Source organism: Pongo abelii, chromosome 11 (genome assembly GCF_028885655.2).
Source record: "Pongo abelii isolate AG06213 chromosome 11, NHGRI_mPonAbe1-v2.0_pri, whole genome shotgun sequence".
In the NCBI taxonomy this organism is placed as follows: Eukaryota; Metazoa; Chordata; class Mammalia; order Primates; family Hominidae; genus Pongo; species Pongo abelii.
Window position 1 is genome coordinate 26989701 of NC_071996.2, and position 22086 is coordinate 27011786.

Below are 22086 nucleotides of genomic sequence, written 5' to 3' on the forward strand. Positions count from 1 at the left end.
CCAGGTCCCTCCCTCAATACGTGGGAATTACAATTTAAGATGAGATTTGGGTGGGGACACAAAGCCAAACCATATAATTCTGCTCCTGGCCTTTCCCAAATATCATGTCCTCACATTTAGACCACCCAGGCTCAAGCAATCCTCCCACCTCAGCCTTCCAAGTAGCTGGAACTGGGGTGTGCCACCAATCCTGGCTTATTTTAAAAAATGTTTTATAGAGACAGAGTCTTGCTGTGTTACCCAGGCTGGTCTTGAACTCCTGGCCTCAAGTGATCCTCCTGCCTCAGCCCCCCAGAGTGTTGGAATTACAGATGTGAACCACCGTGCCTGGCCTAGGCATTTTCTTAACACATTTTACAGGCAGATGTGCACACCCTGGCTGGGAATCTGGGGATGAGCAAACTGGCTCCTTCCTTAAGGGCTTGCCTCTGAATTACCCACCCTATTATGGAGTTGGATGTGAAGACTGTAGATCTGGCCGTGTTCAGAATTCTGGAGAAGGAGATTTTTGCTATTTAAAACCCCAGCTTCTTTCCAAGAGTGGTGGATGGTGATGAAGGGAGGTGTCTTCTGCTGGGCTGAGGACTGAGTGGGCAGGACATGCCAAGCAGGGAATGGTGGGGGTGAGGGAGGAACTCAGGGGAGCTGAAACCTCCCTGAGAGACCAGGACTAATGTGGGTTTTGGGGGGACAGGCAGAAAAGTCCAGGAGGAAAGGGGCTAGGAGGGGCAGATGGAGAGGGGAAGAGATGAAAGGGGCTGGGGTGTGAGCCTGAGGCCAGAGTGGGAGGGAGTGGCTATGGGATACTCTTGGTGGGGAAGGGGGCCGGAAGACTCCTGGAAACAGGACTGTCCAATATTCTCTGTGACATGACTACAGTTTCCTCATCGCTCACCCCTTCTCCCCACCTACAGGCTCTTTGGTACAAGGGAGCCTTTCCCATTCAGTTTGGGCCGGGTCAAGCCTGAATTTGGGTCCTCAGGTCCTCGTGCACTACATAGAGACATGATGATGATCGTGATGCACGAAGGTGATCCCAAAACAGTAGTGACATGGTGGGAGCAGGTGTTTGGAGCCACAGGTGACCTGGAGAAGGCAAACCTTCTGGGAAGTTGCAGAAAACTTGGGGAGGGTCTTGGAAACCCACTAGCACAGAATGGGGGTTTTTAGGGTTGTTTGTCAAAGTATCTTCTGCTGTCCAAGAGAGAAGTGCCCACATTCTTTTCAGACTAGGATGTTTTCTTCAGTGATTCAACACAGACATGGTCCTGCCCTTCCAATGTGAGCACATAAGTCAGGGCAATGAGGTAAAGGCCTGGGCCACCACTGGGTGCCGGGCAGGTGAGTGGGTGCTGTGGCTTTGTCCCTCTGACTGCCTGGCCATGCCGGCTCCTGGTGGAGGCTCACACCCAGCAGGGACCAGCCCACATCTTTCACCCCATCCCAGGCTGGCCCCTCTCCAGCTTTGATGACAGAGGCTGCTCTGGGCCCTGAACCTGGCTGGGGACCCAGTCCTTCTCACAGGGAGCATTCTGGGTTGGCAGAGCTTCCACAGAACCCCGCCCTATGGCTTGGGCAGACCTGCCCCTCCATCCCCACTTCATGCCACACTCAGAGAACAGGCTGCCTGAAAGGGGTGTTTGTTCCCACTAGGAAAACATGCTCAACTCACCTGCAGAGGCTCCCAGGACTGAGAGGGACGGGGGCCGACGGGGCCTGGCTGGACCCAGCTGTCCTGTGTGCACAGGGCACCTGCTTGCTTGCCACACCCGCCCTGTCCCCCTCCTCTTGGGCTTGCTTCGTTTCTGTCCTGGGCTTTCTCTGTCCTGTCTTCCCCTTCCTTCTGTCTCTGGCTGTCCCATCTGTCTCTTTCCCTGCCCTTCTTTCTCTCTCTTCCCTCTCTGCTGCCCATGTTGCCCCTTTCTTCCTCTCTGCCCCTTTTCTGTTCCTCTGGGGCCTTTTTCGGCCAAGCTCTGGCTCTGGCTCTCAGTTTGCTTCTCTGCCTCCCACCCCTGACCTCTGTCTCCTCTCCAAGCCCAGGCAGGTTTATTTGAACAATAAAGGGTGATATTTCTTTTGGAAAACAGCTTATTTTGGCTCACAAACAAGAGGTACTGGGGAGGGTCGTCCCCTAGGAACTGTGGACCCAGCCAGCTGGGGAGGGGCCTGGGGGTGTGGGGGGACCCAGTGCTAGAAGTGGGCTTGGAGGAAAAATGTCTGTAAGTTTCCAGTTCCTGTCCTTTGACCTTGCCCACCCCATCACCTGCAATGGTAAAAATAAATACATAATAATTACTATTGTTATTCCAAAGGTTGCCATTTACTGCCATGCCAACCATTTTACCTACAATATCATATTTAGCTCTGGCAACGGTCCTACAAAATAGGTCTCATTGTCCCTTTTAGCAAATGAGGAAATTGAGGGTCAGAGAAGTTACCCCACCCTTAGGTGGCAGCCCCAGTCCAACAGCCTCCAAGCTCCCCTATTTTCTGCACTAGGAGGCAGCCCTGCTGATGGCTTTCACTTTGGAATTTGAGGAACCTGGGGAAGGAGCTGGTGCCACCTTGTCATTTTCCAATAAAGGGGAATGTGTGGTGAGGTGGCGCCCTGGCCATGGCCACCCAGCGGGTCAATGGCGATAGAGAGAGGAACCCGGCCTCTGAGGTCCCAGAGAGAGGGGCAGAGTGGGCTCAGGGCCAGGCCTGTGACTCTGGGTGTCCTCCCTCCTTGCTGTGTGGCCTCTGTCAAGCCCTGCCCTTCTCTGAGCCGCACCTTCCCCATCTGAGGGGATCCTAGTACGCTCTCCTAGGACTCTGTTTAGGGTCCTGGCCCAGGGCTGGGGACACGGAGAGAGGTCTGAGGATTTCCTTTTTGAAATTTAAATTTCATTATTTGATTAACTTGTGCATGAGGTTTTTGTAGCTGAGAGCAAATCCTCTTAAAGGAATTTAAAGAAATTAAGTGAGATGATGCTTAAAAAGAAAGTTCTGTGTGGCCATACTGAAGTCGTTTGCAGGTCGGGGCTCCTCAGTGTTCCATAACCATGAGAAGGGGGATGATTCTGCCCCTCAGATTCCCTCTGCTTCCTAGGCCACCCTGCACTGAGGCTTCACAAGGCTGAGGGTGAGCTTTCTGATGTGTTTCGTTCATTCATTCGGCAAGTGTTTGCTGAGCACCTACTATGAGCCACACACCCTTCTGAGCACAGGGGCTATTGCAGAGAACAAAGCAGACAAAAGTCCTGCCCTCATGGGTCTCCCGTTCTAAGAAGGATGGCAAGGGATAAAGATGATGAATGAATGAGATATGGCTGTACGTGAGTTTAATGTGATCCAAGGAGATGAAGCAAAGGAAGGCCCAGAGAGGGTGGAGGAGAGGCGGCTGTTTAACCAGGGTGGCCGGGGAATCAGACCGTGTCACCTGCCCAGGCCCCTCCAGAGCTGCCCACTGGCCCCAGAAAGAAGCCCAAACTCCTCTCCCTGGAACACAGGCCTTGGTTGCCCCCACTTCACACAGCAGAGGTGCTTCTCTGTCCCCTCTCTAAGTTCACATAAGCTGTCCCTATGGTAAGAAGGCCCCACCTTCTCCTCTCCACATGGCATTTTCAATCTAATTCTTCAAAAGTCAGCTCAAGGTCCACTCCCTCCAGGACCCCCTCACTGACCTCCTCCAATGCCACCTGTGTCAACACCGCCCCTTTGCCCCCATGCCCCTGTGCCTTTGAGTGGACACAAACCGGACAGTCCAATGACCCCAGAGCTGATCTTCACAAGGAATTGGCCCAGTCTTTCTGGTGAGGGGCCCTTGGCGATCACTTCCCTGTGAGCATTCACTATGCTTAGAGAGGGCGGTGAGTTACCCAGAGCTACACAGCAGGGCCCTGACTCCCAGGCAGCATGCTTCTCATAGATAGCACTGCCAGTCTCACCTGGGAGCCCTGACTCCATTGCCAGGGTAGGGACAATGCCTGGGCAGCTGTCCCCGTAGAGATGAAGGGAGATGGGGCTTTTTTTAATGTTCATTTTTTGTGGAGATGGGGTCTCACTACGCTGCCCATGCTGAACTCAAACTCCTGGGTTCAAGTGATCCTCCCACCTCGGCCTCCCTAAGTGCTGGGATTACAAGTGTAAGCCACTGCACCAGGCCTAGATGGGACTTTAGGATTGCCCCACAGCCGAGCTTCCCCCAGAAAACCTCCAAGAGGACCACCCCAGAGACATCCATTCCCTCCTGTTCCATCTCCAGGACACCTCCTGAGACCACTCCAGCACTCACCACGTATGCCCAGGCCTGGGCCCACGAGGGACACAGAGACATCAAGACATGGCCCCAGCCTCCAGGAGTGTGTGGTCTCGTGGGAGACAAGAGATCCCAAACGCACCAGCAGCACAAGGGTGGTGGGAGCACAGAGGGGGCCTAACCAGCAGGAACAGTGATGTGCACCTGGAAGGAGGGTGGCAGGTGGAGAGGTGGGGGCAGCTGCTATCCCTGAGCAGAGGCAGACTATCCACAGCGTCAGACTGTGTGAGCTCCGTGACTTCAGGCAAGTGCCCTATCTCTCTCTGCCTCAGAGTTCTCATCTGTAAAATGAGAAAGATCACATCTACTTCATAGGATTGCTGTGATTACTAAATGAGTTTCTTTAGTTGTTGTTGTTTTTCTGTTTTGAGATGGAGTCTCGTTCTGTTGCCCAGGCTAGAGTTCAATGGTGAGATTTCAGCTCACTGCAAGCTCCACCTCCTGGGTTCAAGCCATTCTCATGTCTCGGCCTCCCAAGTAGCTGGGATTACAGGCACCTGCCACCACGCCCAACTAATTTTTGTATTTTTAGTAAAGACGGGGTTTCACCATCTTGGCCAGGCTGGTCTCAAACTCCTGACCTGAGGTGATCCACCCACCTCGGCCTCCCAAAGTGTTGGGATTACGACGTGAGCCACTGCACCTGGCTACTAAATGAGTTCCTAAAGGTCACACACGTAGAGCAGCACTGGCCTGTGCTAAGTACCCCCCAAACTTTAGCTCTCATCACAGACACTTAGTATATACATGATTGTGCATGCATTTCAGCTGCATTTCTGCCCTTGATGCCTCTCTGAGTCTCAGGGACACCTGTCAAAGGGGCAAATTCTGTTACAAAGGTGCACCAAAAGAGCATAGAGGGCTTAGCAGTGTACTGGGCTAATAATAGGTGCTTAAAAAAGGTTTAAGTAGTTAGAACTAACGGCTGCCGTGAGGCTGAGCTGGGGACAGAGTGTCTGTGGTGTTTTCTGGTACCCCGTTAGGGTCCTGGACTGCTCTGAGGATTGGCAATGTAGTTTTAAGATGTTACTCAATTGCAAATGTGTTTAGAGCAAGGAATGAGTTTTATAAACCTTCGCACCCCCTGGGGCTCTCAGCACACCTTGCAGGGTGTGGCCTTCCAGAAACACACTCAGAGACTGGTCTGGCAAGGTGCTCCCCCAGGCATCCGGGGCTTGCTGGGTGAGACCAGGCCTTATTGTTTTCTGGGTTGCCAGCACCTCACCAGGAGCACACAGAAGGTGCTCAATGAGCATGCGTGCATTTCTTACCAAATCATTTGTTTGCTTCAAAGTGTATATTTCTTTAATTTTTTTCTTTCTTTTTTTTTTTTTTTTTGGTACCTAGATGAGCTGAAAATTTTCTTTTTTCTTTTTTTTTTTTTGAGATAGGGTCTCACTCTGTCACCAGGCTGGAGTGCAGTGGCACGATCTCAGCTCACTGCAACCTACGCCTCATGAGCTCCACTAATTCTCGTGCCTCAGCCTCCCAAGTAGCTGCGGCCACAGGCATGCTCTACTGCATCTGGCTAATTTGTTTTGTATATTTTCTAGAGATGGGATTTCACCATGTTTTCCAGGCTGGTCTGAAAATCCTGAGGTCAAGCGATCACCCGCCCTGGCCTCCCAAAGTGCTGGGATTACAGTGAGTCACCGCACCCGGCCAAGCTGAAAATTTTTAACGCTCCTTTACTTCATTTTTTTCCAGAACATCAAAGTAATATGTTTGGTTTGATAATTAGAAAGATATAGAGAAATGTGAAAGAGTCACATATACCAAAAGGTTATTTTCTAATGTAATTCTTGCTTTCATGTTAATGTACAATATATATTTTATGTGCATGTCATATGTATATGTGTGTATATATATATGTGCGTGTGTATATATAGTGTGTGTGTGTACATTAAGAATTACAACTAATGCCTGGTGTTGATTGAGTCCGTCCTCTGCCAGGTACTGTGCTTAGTTGCCCCTGGCATTACCCCATCTGACTTAGGCAAACTGGCTCTGGGGGCAGCCCTTACCTCCGTCATGTCCTGCCTCTCTAACAAAGTAAGGCATTAGGTGTAGGGGCCACAGGAACAGGCATTCTGGAGACGTGAGAAGGGTGAGGTCACCTGAGCTAGAACAATTAAGGATGGCTTCCTGGAGGAGTTGGGACTGAGCCTGACCTGGAAGGATGGGACAAATTGGAAAGTAGCCCCAGCAGTGGCACGGTGTGACACGGGCCTGAAGGTGCAGATCAACACTTGGATACTTCTGAGCTCTGGTATCACATTCTCTGATGAGGGAGGGCGGTGCAGAGGGGTTCAGGGTGGTTAAAGCCCAGATGCTGAATCAGATGGACCTGTGCTGAAATCCTGGCCACTGAGAACTGGCTGCAGGAAGATGTGCAGGTCGCTTTTCCTTCCGGAGTATGTAGGGTCCTCTTCTGTACAGTGGGCAAGCCGTGGCTCCTGCTTCACAGGGATGGCATGAGGGCTCAAAGGCAGCATGTGTGCCCTGACTCAAGCACAGTCCAGGCCAGCACAGGGTCAGTGAGTCATGAAAGCACACAGGGAAAGGTTGGTGGGACATAGATGGAGCTGCTCACAGAGGTACCAGGCTGGGAGGTGAGGCAGCCATGGCTGTAACAGTGGTTACTGCAGCTTTCTCTCCAAGGCCTGTGAACACCTACTTCCCTGAAAATCACTGGAAATCCAGCCTCACTTCAGGTGGTCTAGGGTGGCCAACGGTCTACCGCCCTCTCTTCCCACTGCCAGAGCTGCCGAGCTGCAAGGATGTGGCTGACAGTGCCCTCTGCTCTCTTCCCCTGCACAGAAACTCGGAGGCCTCTGCAGTCCCCCAGGGTGGCAGGGGTCAGCAGCCCTGCTCTCCTGTCTGTCCTTTTTATAGCTGATCTCCTTCCCTGCTGGCTTTTCTCACAGCTCTCCTTGCCACCTTGGAAGAGGGCACAGGGAGCCAGCCCCAAGGGGTGGGCCAGGGTCATCCTGATTCCCAGCCCCTCCCTCTGTGTCTTTACCTGCACTTTACTTCCCGAGCATGGGAAGAGAGTTGAGTGGGGAGTCCTTGGCGCGGCAACAGCTGACCACTTGCAGGGTGCCCTGTCCTCCCCACACCTCTTGCTCATCTTCTGGGAGTCCCAGCTGCACCTACGACCCTCATGGCTGCATGGCCCTTGGCCTCTGTGGGGAAGTGCCGGTCACTGTTCACCTTTCTCATTGCTCTGAATTCACCCACGTTCGCTTTGGCTCTTCTGACTGGAACTGAGCAACTATTGCCAAAAAATCACCGTTGGCTGTTAACACAGAAGCACAGTCATCAGCTCCATGCATATTTCAGAGGTATTGGGCCCACATATTTTATTTCACTTGATTCCCTCCCCATCCCCACTGTCTCCCAGTACAGCTTCATTGACTGAGAACATCTGCATGTTGCTGTCCTGTGAATTCAGCTGGGATCTCCTCCTGGAGTGACCAGCCTCAGCGGTGTGGCCAGCCCCAGGGGAGGCCCTGGGACGTCAGGGTTTCTTGTAAGGCTTCTGTCCTCTGGGAGCTCCCATCCAGTCAATGATACAAGATTTCTGTCTTGAAAGGCCTTTTCCATTACCCTTTGAAAACTACTTTTTATTATGAAATAATCATAGATTTATAGGAAGCTGCAAAAATAGTACAGAGACATCTTTTACTTTTCACCCAGTTTTCTCTAATGGCAACATCTTACATGGGTTTAGAATGATGTCAAAAGGAGAATATCAGCATTGGCACAATTCACTGACCTATTCAGATTTCACTATTTTTATGTACTCTTGTGTCTATGAGTATGTGTGTGTATGAAATTTCATCACAAGTGTAGATTTGCAAAACCACCACCAAGATCAGTACTATCCCATCACCTCTTTATCATTCACTCATCTGCCTCCCTCTCCCTGTGTCCCTGACCCCTGGCAGCCACGAATCTGCTCTCCTTCACTATAACTTTGCCATTTTGGAAATCTTATATAAATGGAATCATACAGTATGTAACCTTTAGAGACTGTCTTTTCTTACTTAGCATGGTGAACTAGAGATCTGTGTTAGGGTGCTTCAGAGAACAGAAACAACAGGTGTGTGTGTGTGTGTGTATAGGCATATATATGTATGTATGTACACAAACATGTTTGTATATATACACATATGAGAGAGAGAATCATTTTAAAGAACTGGCTCATGCAATTGCAGGAATAGGCAAGTCTAATATCTGCAGGGCAGGCTGCAGGCTTGAGACCCAGGGAAGAGCTGATTTGCAGCTTGAGTCCAAAGGCTGCCTGGAAACAGAATTCCTTCTTCCTTGGGGGACTTCGGTCTTTTTCTCTGAAAGCCATCAACTGATTGGATGAGGCCCACCCACCCAGCAGATTATGGAAGGTGATCTACTTTCTTCATTTTTTATTGTTTATTTATTTATTTTTGAGACAGAGTTTTGCTCTTGTTGCCCAGGCTAGAGTGCAGTGGGAGTGATCTTGGCTCACTGCAGCCTCCACCTCCTGGGTTCAAGTGATTCTTCTGCCTCAGCCTCCTGAGAAGCTGAGATTATAGTTGAGGGCCACCACGCCTGGCTAATTTTTTGTATTTTCAGTAGAAACCGCGTTTCAGTGTGTTGGCCAGGCTGGGCTTGAACCCCTGACCAGTTGATCCACCCACCTCGGCCTCCCAAAATGCCGGGATTACAGGTGTGAACCACCACCCCCGGCTGGTCTGCTATTCAAATCTATTGATTCAAATGTTATCTCATCTAAAAATATCTGCACAGTGACATCTAGACTGGTGTTTGACCACATATCTGGGTATTGTAGACTAAGCAGGTTGACATATAAAATTAACTGTCACAAGATCCATCCCAGGTATTGTGTGTATCCATAGCTCATTCCTTTTTAGAGTTGAGTGGTATTCCAAGGTATGTATGTAACTAGTTTGTTTAGCCATTCACCCATTGAAGGACATTTGGGTTGTTTCCAGTTTGGGGCTATTACAAATGAAGCTGCTATGAACAATTGTGTGCAGGTGTTTTTATGAACATTTTTTCATTTCCCTGGGATAAATGCTCAGGAGTGTGATTGCTGGGCTGTGCGGTCATTACATATTTAACTGTTTGAAAAACTGCCAAGCTGATTTCCAGAGTGCCTGTACCATTTTACATTCCCACCAACAACGTATGAGACAGCCAGTGTTTCCACCTGCTTGCCAGAATTTTTTTTTAGTCATTTTAATAGGTGTATCATGGTATTTTATTGTGGCATCATTTGCATTTCCCTAAAGGTTAGTGATACTGAACATCTTTTCATATGTTTTCTTGCCATTTGTGTGTATTTGGTGAAGCATCTTTTCACGTCTTTTGCCCATTTTCCAATTGGATTATTTGGTTTCTTTTTTCTTTTTCTTTCTTTTTTTTTTTTTTTTTTTTTTTGAGATGTAGTCTTGCTCTGTTGCCCAGGCTGGAGTGCAGTGGCACGATCTCAGCTCACTGCAACCTCCGCTTCCCGGTTTCAAGCAATTCTCCTGCCTCAGCCTCCCGAGTAGCTGGGACTACAGTCACGTGCCACCATGCCCTGCTAATTTTTTGTATTTTTAGTAGAGATGGGGTTTCAGCATATTAGCCAGGATGGTCTCGATATCCTGACCTCGTGATCCGACCGCCTTCGCCTCCCAAGATGCTAGGGTCAGAGGCATGAGCCACCGCACCTGGCCTGGATTATTTGGTTTCTTAGAGTTGAGTTTAGAGTGTCCTTTATGTATTCTGGATACAAGTTGGGTATGTGATTCATCATATTCCTTAAAATGTGCTCCAGGGGTTTGTCATGGCAGAAAAGGAGCTAATAGTAATGGTAGCATTGCCAGCAGAGCAAGGGTTTTTACTTAAAAAACATAAGGTCCAATTTGTCAATTTTTTTCTTTTATGGATCATGCTTTTTGTGTCTTATCTAGGAGGTCCTTGCCCAGCCTGAAGTCTCAAAGATTTTCTCCTATTTTCTTTTAGAAGTTCTACAGTTTTACACTTCAGTTCAGTGTCCCTTTTGATTATTGTCTAGGGTGTGAGATTTAGGTCAAGTTTCATACTTTCCATGTCCAGTTGCTGTAGTGCCATTTGTTGGAAAAATTATCCCTGTTGTACTTTTACAACTTTGTCAAAACTGAGTTGGCTGTGCTTGTGTGGGTCTATTTCTAGGTTCTCTATCCTGCACCACTGGTCTTTGTGTCTATCCCTCTGCCAATATCACACTACCTTGATTAGCACTGCTATGTAGTAAGCCTTAAAATTAGGTAGAGGGATTTCTTCCGCTTTATCCTTTTCTTTTTCCCCAATATGGTTTTAGGCCAGGCATGGCGGCTCATGTCTATAATCCCAGCACTTTGAGAGGCCGAAGCAGGAGAATCTCTTGAGCCCAGGAGTTCAAGACCAGCCTGGGCAACATAGAAAGATCCTGTTTCTACAGATGATTTGAAAATTAATGGGGCATGGTGGTTCCAACTACTTGGGAGACTGAGGCAGGAGGATCAGCTGAGCCTGGGAGGCTGAGGCTGCAGTGAGCTGAGACTGCACCACTGCACTCCAGCCTGGGTGACAGAGTGAGACCCTGTCTCAAAAACAAATAAACAAACAAACAAAACAGTTTTAGTCATTCTAATTCTTTTATCTTTCCATATAAATTTTAGAAGAAGCTTGTCTATAGTTACAAAAAAATCTTGCAAGGAATCTTGATATAATTTGCTTTGAAACTATAAATAATTTGGGGAAACTGACATTGTTACTTCTACATGCTGACATCCTTGCCAAAAGTTTCTTGGGATGATTTGCAGCTGTCTTTTTTTCTACTGAAAAGGCCCGTGACCATCAGGCCAAGACATGTAGATAACGTTTACTTGCATCAACTCTCTCCAAAATTAGAGTTAAAACATAAAGTGGCATTTTACAAAAAGAAGAAAAGGTTTTACAAAAGTAAAAAAAAGACATAATAATTATGTATTTGTCTGATTATTAAATATAACATATTCTAATGTGCAGAAGCATTGTATTTCTTTTAAATGCATTTTATTTAAAAAATTTAAAAAAAGATAGATTTGACTCCAGATAGCCAAAAGAAAATTGAAAAAAGAAGGACAAAGTTGAAGGTCTCATACTTCTTGATAATTTGCTACAAAGCTACAGTAATCAAAACAGTACAGTACTGGCATAAAGACAGACATATACTCAAATGCAATCCAATACAGGGCCCAGAAATAAACTCTCACATGGTCAAATGATTTCCAACAATAGTGCCAAGACTACTCAATGGGAAAAAAACAGTTTTCCACAAATAGTGTTGGGAAAACAGGATATCCACATGAAAAAAAATTGTAGGTGAAGCCTTGCCTTATACCACATACAAAATTTAATTGAAAATAGACCAAAGACCTAAACTTAAGAGTTGAAACTATAAAACTCTTAGAAGAAAACATAGGGTAAAACTTCATGACATTAGATTTGCCAATGATTTCTTGGATATGACACCAAAAGCACAGGTAAGAAGGGAAAAAATAGATTAATTGGACTTCATCAACATTAAAATGCTTTGTGCATTGAAAGACACGATCAGCAGAGTGAAAAGGCAACCCACAGAATGGGAGAAAATATTTGCAAATCATATATCTGATAAAGGATTAATATCCAGAATATATTTCGAAAATTCTACAACTCAACAACAAAAAAACAAACAACTTAATTAAAAACAGGGCAAAAGCTGGGCGCGGTGGCTCACGCCTGTAATCCCAGCACTTTGGGAGGCTGAGGGAGATGGATCACCTGAGGTCAGGAGTTCAAGACGAGCCTGGTCAACATAGTGAAACCCTGTCTCCACTAAAAATACAAAAATTAGCCAGGCGTCGTGGCGGGTGCCCATAATCCCAGCTACCTGGGAGGCTGAGGCAGGAGAATCACTTGAACCCGGGAGGCAGAGGTTGCAGTGAGCCAAGATCAAGCCACTGCCCTCCAGCCTGGGCAACAGAGTGAGACTCTGTCTCAAAAAACAAAACAAAACAAAACAAAAAAACTGGGCAAAGGACTTGAATACACATTTCTCCAAGAAGATATACAGATGGCCAATAAGCACATGAAAAGATGCTCGACATCACTAGTCATTAGGGAAATGCAAACTCAAACCATGATGAGACACTCTTTCTCACTCATTAGAATAGCTATAATTAAAATAAACTTAAAAAAAGGAAAATAGAAGGTGTTGGCAAGGATGTGGAGAAACTGGAACCTTTGAGCATTCTGGTGGGAATGTAAAATGGTGCAGCTGCTATGGAAAACAGTATGGTGGTTCCTAAAAATTAAACATAGAATTACCATCTGATCTAGCAACTCCATGTCTAGGTATATACACACAAATAGTTGAAAGTGGGGACTCGGACAGATCTTTGGTGTGATGGTTAATTCTGTGTCAACTTGGGGGCTGTTTGGGATGAGATTAGCACTGAAATCAGTGTGCCTTGTGTAAAGGAGATTGCCCTCCTTAACATGTGTGGCAGGCATCCAGTCTGTTGAAGGCCTGGGTAGAGGAAGAGCAACCTCCCTGAGCAAGAGCATTTTCTCTAGCAGATTCCTTTTGAGCTGGAGCTGCACGGTCAGCTCTCCTGCCTCTCAGGCCTGCCACAGTGCACTTGCAGGAGTCAGGGATTGATTCCAGTAATTGACTGTGGATACATACACCACACTGCATTCTCAGTGAACTTAGCTTTTTGGTCTGTTGAATCATTGCCTCAGGCGAAATTCTCAGGAGCTATATACTCTTTGGTCAAAGGAAAGAGAAGAGGAACAAATCCTGTTGGTTTGAACTACCCTTAGAATAAACCCAGAATCTATCGCTTCTTACCACCTCCCCAACTCCCTCCCTAGTCTAAGCTGTGGCCTCCTCCTGTGTGTACAGTTGTGGACACCCTTTCCTGGGCTCCTGTTTCCCACTTTGTCCCTGTATTGCAGTGGTTCTTAACTGAGCTGATTCTGTGCTGAGGGCCACTGGGCAATGTCTGAAGACAGTTTTGTTTGTCACAGCTGGGTGGAGGGTGCTACTGGCACCCACTGGGTAGAGCCCAGGCATGCTGCTAAACATCCTGCAATTCACAGGACAGCCCCCCAGCAAAGGCATCAACAGCACCGAGGTTCAGCGGCCTGGGCCCTGTATCTCATCGCCATATAGTGGCAAGAGTGTTGTCTTTCTCTGCTCAAAACTCTCTTGTGACTTCCAAGATCACTTGGCTTAAAATGCAAAACCTTTCTGTGATCTATAAGGTCCACTATGACCTGTGACCTCACCCCCACCTCTCTTCCATCACCCTCTCTGCTCCAGCCTCTCTGTACCCTGTTGATCCTCACACACACCCAGCACACCCCAGCCTCAGTGTCTCCTGTTCTCTTAGTCTGGAATGGGCTTCCCCCAGATATTCATGCAGCAAGATTCTTGGCTTCATTCAGGGCGCATCCCAAATGTTATCTTGGGCCTCCTCTTGGGCCTCATCTCTTGACAGTTGGGCCCAACTGTCATCATGGTCCACCTTCCCTGACCACCTCATCTGAAACACCACCTTCCCCATCACTCTCCCTCCCCTTGCCCTCATCATTCATCTCCACCTGAGCTTTATTTAACAGTTTTTCATCAACTCACTCTTCCCATTAAAATATGAACTCCCCTATGTTTTGCTCATGAATGTGTTGACACCCCCAGATGAGTGTCTGGCACACGGTAGACTGTCCATAAATACCTGTTGGATAAATGAGTGTTTGTTGAGCACCTACGATGTGCCAGGGTGTGCTGGGCCCGCTCGATGTGCCGTTGCATGTATTCCTCAGAGCCATGGTGTTTACCCCCATCCAGAGAAGGAAACAAATGCCAATCAGCACAACCAGGCTCAGATGCCACCAGGCCTGACAGGGCCCAAACCTGTGCCACACCATCGCCCCAAATATCCCTATGGCTCAATAATCTGTCATCTGCTCTTTAAAGCATTTTATTACATTTATAGCAACTCCCAACAGCTTTTCCAGGTGACACTGCTGTGTCACCGTTGTATTTGTTTTCAGACCTGGAGCCCATTGTGTTTCCATTTCTTTGTTGTGCTATCTGGGCCTGGCATCTGGGGCCCTCCTCCTCAGGTGGAGAAATGCAGAGCTAGCTCTGCCTGTGGAGGGCCACTGTTGATACTAAATACAGTGTTTAAAGGAGCTGCCCGCACCAGGCTTAAGAATGCTGCTTTTAGGACTCAAAACAAGCCTTCTCCTGAGTGGATGAGAGAGCCTCTTGAGAGAGCTGGAGGACAAGGGGACAGATGGGCCATCGTCTCCCACCAACTGCAGGGTACAGCTGTGACTGGGGTCCCAGGTCCCAATTCCAGGGCTCTGGTGGGGTTGTCTGGGCAGCAGAAGCTCAGTCCATCTCCTTGACCAGGTCTGATGTGGCAGGTCAGACCCATCCTGGGTGCAGGCAGGGACTGCTCTGCTGACCTGTGGATCTTCTCTTGGCTTAGGCACAGAGCCTGATGACTATGGCTGCTGACACTGAGACCCACTGCAGAGCAGAGCAGGGCAGCAAGCTCTGCCCTGGAGCCAGAGGCCTGGGCTCCAGTCTCACCCATGGCCAGCTGAGCTTCCTTTCCTTAGCTACTGAATCGAAAGCTACAGCAGTGGACTCACAGAACCCCGGGTATTTGAATGGGACATGTGTGAAGTTATTATTTTTAACGGAGATGTAACTTATATTCAGTAAAATTCACTCTTTCGGGTGCAGTGCTATGCGTTTTATATAACCACCACCATCACAATCAAGATATAGACTATTTCCATCTCCCCTAAAAGTTCCCTCATGCCCCTCAGTAGTCAAACCCTCCTCCTACCTTCAGCCCCTACCAACCCTTCTGATTTCTGGCCCTATAATTTTGCCTTTTGCAGAATGCCATGTCAATGGAGCCGTCCAGCATGTGGCCTTTTGCCCCTGGCTTCTTTCTCTAGCAACATGCTCTTAAGATCCACCCGTGTTTCTGTGTTCTTGTGTATTGCTGAGTAGTATTTCCTTGAGTGGTTGCACCAGGTTGTCCTTCACCTGTTGAGGGGCAGTTAGGTCATTTCCAGCCTTTGGTGACTATGAATACAGCTGCTATTCAACATTTGTGTGTACCAAATAGGTTTTTGGGTGAACATCGTTTCATTTCTCTAGGCTCAGTGCCCAGAAAGATGACTACTGGTCATAGAGTTAAGTGTATGTTTAACTTTTTGAGAAAGCGCCAAACTGTTTTCCATGGTATCTGTACCTTTTTGCATTCCCACCATAATTACTGGAGAATTCCAGTTTCTCTTTATCTTTGCCAGCAGTTGGAAGGGTCAGATTTATTTGGTTTTAGCCACTGTTTTGGACAGTTTGTTTGGACATTGTTTAGATGGCTGTTTTTTAACTGTCAATCAACAGGACCCAGTTGTGGCAGGCAGTATTGAAATGTGGGTAGGAGACAGGGCTCTGGAGTCAAACCATTTGGGTTAAAATCCTTTCATACTTACTCATTGTTTGATTTTCATATTTCTTGGAGGAAAAAAGTGGAGTTGGTAATGAGGTTGTTAAAGGAATTAAATGTTAAAATGTATAACACATGCTTGGCTTTGCCCAGTGCTAAGCCACTATTACTACTCTTAGGAATATATTGCACACCTGATCTCTAGTCCCTCCAGCAAGCATCTGCTAGGTATTTCCATGTCCTTCTATAGATGAGGACACTGAAGGTCATAGAGGTCAAATAACTGGCTAGGGGTCATACAGCTAATTAATACGTGGTGGAGATAAGATTTGAATCCTGTCTAATTCCTGCTTCCTCATTCCTTTACCACATGCCTCACTCTGTCAGTTAGGAAAACTTTTGGCTCCAAGTTACAGGAAACCCATCCTGCAGAGGTTGAATCCATTAGGACACTTATTGATTACACACTTAAGGAACGGAGTGGGAAGTCTCAGGTCACTCACAAAGACTCTTCCTATCTCTATGTGCCACCAGCCTTCACCTGCTGGCATTTCCTGCTCATGCTTGACACCTCATCACAGATTAACTGACCACAAAAATGACCTCAGGCCTCCAACCCTCCTTCATTCAGCCCTTTGTAATATGACCTAGTGACTCTTCCCATTGAGAGGTGGAGTCTATTATTCCATCTCTGGGATCCTGGTTGGTCTTGTGATTGGCTTTGGCCAATAGAAGGTGGTGACATGGATGGGGAGTTCTGAAACCCAGGCCTTGAGAGTCTTTGTGTGCTTCCACTCTTATTTTTGGAACCTAGGCCATGGGACAAAATCTGGGCTGGCCTGCTGAATGATGACAGAGGAGTGGCCCAGTCACTCATTATTGTCCCATCTGTCAGACAGCCAGCCACCAGACATGTGAGTGCACCCACTCTAAGTCAGCCAGCTTCTGGTCAACTTGCCAGCTCACCACAGATGCATAAGTGAGCCCAATCAAGATCAGCTGAGCCTACCATGTCAGCAGGACCCACAAGTCACACATAGACTTGTGACCAATAATAAATGGTTATTGTTACAAGCTACCAAATTTTGAGGTTGTTCGTTACACAGCAGTAGCTAACTGATACCTATCTAATGGTTGCAATGGGGTTGCTTCAGCTCCAGGAAAAAGTGGAAGGAGGATGCAAGTCTTCTTCTTATACCTGTCCCTTTTGCAAGGAAGCAAAGCTTTGTGATCTCAGGCAAGTAATGTGTCTTCTAAGAACAATATGATCTTCATCTTAAAGTAGAGGAAATATTACCTGTCTTGTGGGTGTTTGGTGCAAACCAATAACATGTCATGTAAAAATAACTACACTGTGTTCTATGAATGTAAGGTATGCTTACTATCCCAGAAAAGCTGCTCAGATAATCTGGACATTTGTTTGTGTTTCTGACCCACAAAAGTGCACAGTACCTTGGATGAATACAGCTACTGTATTAGTCAGCTCTCACCACAGCAATGCTGTGTAACAAACCACTTCAAAACTCAGTGGCTTATAGCAACAAGTACTTATTCTCATGGCTACAATTCTGCAGTTGACTGAGGTTCGGCTGACTTAGGCTGAGGTTGGCTGTGTGGCTCTGCTCCAGGCTGCGGGCTGCCTGGACTTGGCTCTAAGCTGAGGGTGGAGTTTAGGACTTCTGTATTGGTCTCCCATAATTCCTGGGCCAGCACATCATGGAAATGGCAGAAGTACAAGAGAACAAACCCAATTTCACAAACACATTTCAAGCCTCTGCTTGCATCACATATGCTAACATGCCACTGGCCAAAGCACCTGGCCAAGCCCAACATTAATAGGGTGGGGAAAGATATCCTTTCTGTGGAGGGAATGAGCACAAGTCACGCGGCAAAGAGGATGGGTATAGGGAGGTGTGGAAAATTGGGAACAATGATACGATGCATTAGAGCTACACTGGGATATTAACCATTGTAACTGCCATTTTCCAAGATGGCAGAGGTGTGATGGATATCAGATATAGCTCGTAAATGAGTGCATGTGGAAAGCTTTTTAAAAGAAAAACACTGGGGCTGTTTTATCCAAAAAGCAAGATATTTCTGCCCTACCCAAACAGAAATCTCATGTAGAAATAGGAAGATCTGACTTCAGATCTCTGGCCAGACAGGGAGTTGGTGAATTTCTCCAGGGTAAGACTGTGTATTATTCTTTTATGGTGTCTTCCCAATGCCTGGCACAATTCCTGGCATAGAGACAGAGTTAAATAAATGTTCATGCATTCTTTCGTGAGTATGACTGAGTCAGTCTTTTTCACCAAACTTTCAATAAAACTGTTATGAGTTAATGTAGAGCAGGTTTCTTAACTACTGCACTACTGACATCTTGGACCAGGTAATTCTTTGTTGTGGGGCAGTAAGGATGTTTGGCAGTGTTGCTGGGCTCTACCCTCTAGAGGCCAGTGGCATCCCTCTCCAGGGGCAACAACCAAAAATGTCTCCAGATGTTGCCAAATCACCCCCAACTAAGAACTACTGATGTAAAGTGAAGAGTCTATGGGGCACATCCTACCACAGTTCTTAGAAGCATGTCTGAAGTGCAGAAATTTAATTGAAGAGAAGAGAAACAACACTTTGTATCAAAACAGCTTAACTCTCTCTCTCTCTGTCTCTCTCTCTCTGTCTCTCTCTCTCTCTATATATATTTTACATATATGTATATATATGTACGTACATATATACGTATATATATACATACATATATACATATACATACATATATACATATATACATACATATATACATATATATATGTATGTATATATTTAGCTAAGTATAACTTGGAAGTTTGGGGATATTCTGTGCCTAGTTTTACAACCAAAGACCAGTAGGGGGAAATTCAGTGATCTGCAGACATCACCGTGGTGGTCATCAATTATTCCAGTGAAGGCACAGGATTTTCCATGGGTTGGCAAAATTCCACTTTGATCATTTAACAAATATTTTTTGAGGGTCTGCTATGGGCCAGGCACTGTTCTATGAACTAGGGAGATGGTGGGCAGCAAAACAATGTCCCCTGCCTCACAGAACTCGCATTCTAGTGGGAGACAAAATGGTAAACATATAAATACTCCAATATATAATAGAATGATGTAACTAAAATTATAATGAAACCTTATAAATTAAAAGTGTGTAACTAAAAAAATATTATTTATAGGTGCTAAGAAGAAAATAAACAGAGAACGTCTTGCAGTGGGCAGCCATTTCAGGAGGTAAATGCTGGGGGGTGGTGTTTGAACAGTGATGGAAGGACATGAAGAAGCGAGCGTGTGAAGGTTTGGAAGAAGTACAATCCACGCGGAAGAACCAGCAAGGCTTCTTGCCATCTGGCAGTATTATGCAAGATTCAGAACGAATCTCCTCCTCCTCTCTTGCCTCTTCTCTTTCCTTTTAAAAAACCAATTGAGATTATTAAAACCAAGAGGCCCCTATCAAAGTTCTTTTACCCAAAAACTTTTGTCAAGTAGAACTCATATCTGGCTAAGTCACCTCCCACCTCCAGTCTCTTCATCACTCTCTTCATCTGTCCAATGTGAGGGTTGATCCAGATGCTCAGAGGGTTTTACAGGCAGAGGGGTAATGGGATTTGTGTTGCCCAACCTGGGTTTGAATCCCGGCTCTACCATTTCCTACCAAAGCAATTGCGACAGTGTCTTCACCTCTCTGAGCCTCGGTATCCTCAAAGCAGCCCTTTTGTGGTTGGATGAAATGCCCTGAGTCAAGCCTGGTATCTGAAACCCACATCTGTTTCCCTACACAACTCAGACCCTCAGGCCTGAGAGATGGTGACTGCAGTGAAAGGGGTTTGTTAACGGCTAAGAAGTCCAGGATGCAAGATTTTGCCATTGTGATGACTGTAGTCTTTCTTGGCTATTCAGAAGGATCCTCAAGCTTTTGCAAGTCCTCAGGTTTAAAGGACTTAAATGTGGGAGTCAGGAGACTCTGAGTGTCAGAAGCTAGAGGAACATTCAGGAGTCCAGTGTGTGAGGGAAGGTCCTTGACATTTGTGAAAAACCAAACACAATTTATGTGACAATCAGAACACTTTCTTGAAAGGGAGTGTGTTCTGACCATGTGGGTTTCCCACGTGTGTAAGTTGTGGGAAAGCAGGCATTTTCTGAGTGAAAATCAGGACCAACCGAGACTGCCAACCTTAGATATTCGTAGTAACCAGGCTCCTGCCAGAGGAGAAATTGACGCAAAGAACAGTGCCAGCTGCTCCACACGCATTAATTCCTCAACCTCCCCAGTTATCCTATGTGGAGCCAGATGCCACACCTGGAGGAGGGAGAATGCCAGAGGCTTCAGAGGGCAGAGGGGAATAGCACAGGGGCTTGCATTCCACAGGTGCTGGGGTCACTGTGCTGGCCCTGGATGGCTCACCACTGGACTTGTTAATAAGTGAGAAAAAAAAATAAAATCCATTCAGTGAAGCCACTTAATTGGGTCTGTGCTCCACTCAGCTGAACGTAGTGCTAACAGATTCCTGTGCAGGGACCCGTGCCCTGTTATTTTACTCTGTCCTCACGGCTTTCCTCAAGGGTCACATTCCGAGCCCCATTTGACAGATGAGGACACTGAAGCAAGGTCCCCTCCTTGCTGTCCTATAGGTAGTAAGTGGAAGAGGTGGCATTTGAACTCAGAGCTGTCTCATTCCAAATGCTGCACTCTCCCCCTACCTCCCCCACCCTCTACCACACACTGATTCTCACTGTCTTACTCGGTTTGGGCTGCTAGAACTAAGCACCATAGAATGGGTGTCTTAAAAACAACAATTTATTTCTCACTGTTCTGGAGGCTGGGATGTCCAAGATCAAAGTGCCGTGAATTTAGTATCTGGCGAGGGCTCACTTCCTTGTTCACAGATGGTGCTTTCTTGCTGTGGTCCGCACGGTGGAAGGGCAGAGGGAGGCCTGGAGGTAGGAGGCAGAACTCTACTCTGGAGGTGTGGCTTAGACGCTGGACCAAATTGAGGACTAGCTAAAAGAGGTCTGGGGCAGGAACACCTGCCCCCATGACAAGTCACATCCACTCGTGGGCCATGTCAGTTTACCATTGCCATGGCAACACCCAGAAGTAACCGCCCCTTTCCATGGCAACCACCCACCAACAATCTGGAAGTTACTACCCTCATTCTAGGAATTGCCCCTGCATAAACTGCCAGTTAATTTGCATATAATTAAAAGTGAGTATAAATGGGAGTGCAGAACTGCCTCTGAGCTGCTGCTCTGGGCACACTGCCTCTGGGATAGCCCTGGGCACACTGCCTCTGGGATAGCCCTGGGCACACTGCCTCTGGGGTAGCCCTGCTCCACAAGGAGCAGCACCTCTGCTGCCGCCGTGCACTGCCACTTCAATACAAGTTGCTAACACCACCTGCTTCTCCTTGAATTTTTCCTGGGCAAAGCCAAGAACCCTCCCAGGCTAAGTCCCAGTTTGGGGGCTTGCCTGTCCTGCATCACTCTGGTACCTTTTTATTCTGTTTTCTTTTTAATTTTAAAATACAAATTAATAGCTTCTTTCTTACCCGATGGTATCTCTTTTATAAGGACACTTGTCCCATGATGAAGGCTCCACTTTTATGAACTAATTACCTTCCAAAGGCCCCCACCCTCCTAACACCATCACCTTGGGGGTTAGGATTTCCGAGTACGAATTTGGAGAAGACACAAACAGACCATAGCACTAACAATTAACAGCATTCCTAGGCACAGCAGTTCTTGTGAGGCTGAATCCTGGCTGGCCACTTGCTAGTTGTGGGACCTGGGGAAGTTACTCAGAGCCTCTGAGCCTCAGTTTCCTTCTCTGAAACTGGAGACCATACCAGTACCTGTCTCAAAGGGAGATGTCAAAGATTGCCACTGTCTGTCACTGAGCTGATACTCCCTGCATAGGAACCCTTTGACTTATCTGGCCTCATGACAGTCCCTGGACTGAGTGCATTTTCAAGTGCTTGAAGATCCTCCCTTATTCTTGCATTAGCCCCTTGGAGGAGATATCATTACTTCTTTTTGCAAGCAAGGAAACTGAGGCTCAGAGAGGGTGAGCACTCAGCTCAGGGTCATCCTGCTGGTGTAAAAAGAGGAGCACCTCCAGCGGGAAGGCCCAGGCTCTCAGGAGAGGGGCTGCCCCTCTAAGCCTCAGTCTCTCCATCTGTAAAATGGGGGTGAGACTAGTACCTGCCTCATGTGGTTATTGGATTAAATGAGACATGG

The 22086-nt window shown here is 47.1% G+C and overlaps 1 long non-coding RNA gene across 1 annotated transcript; it reads left to right on the forward strand.

Annotated features, from left to right (window-relative positions):
• The first annotated feature begins 13620 nt into the window (after positions 1-13620).
• LOC129057870 (uncharacterized) lies at positions 13621-20308 on the forward strand. Its single transcript, XR_008522650.2, has 2 exons — positions 13621-14669; positions 19029-20308. It is a non-coding gene; the product is annotated as an uncharacterized LOC129057870 (long non-coding RNA).
• Positions 20309-22086: the final 1778 nt, after the last annotated feature.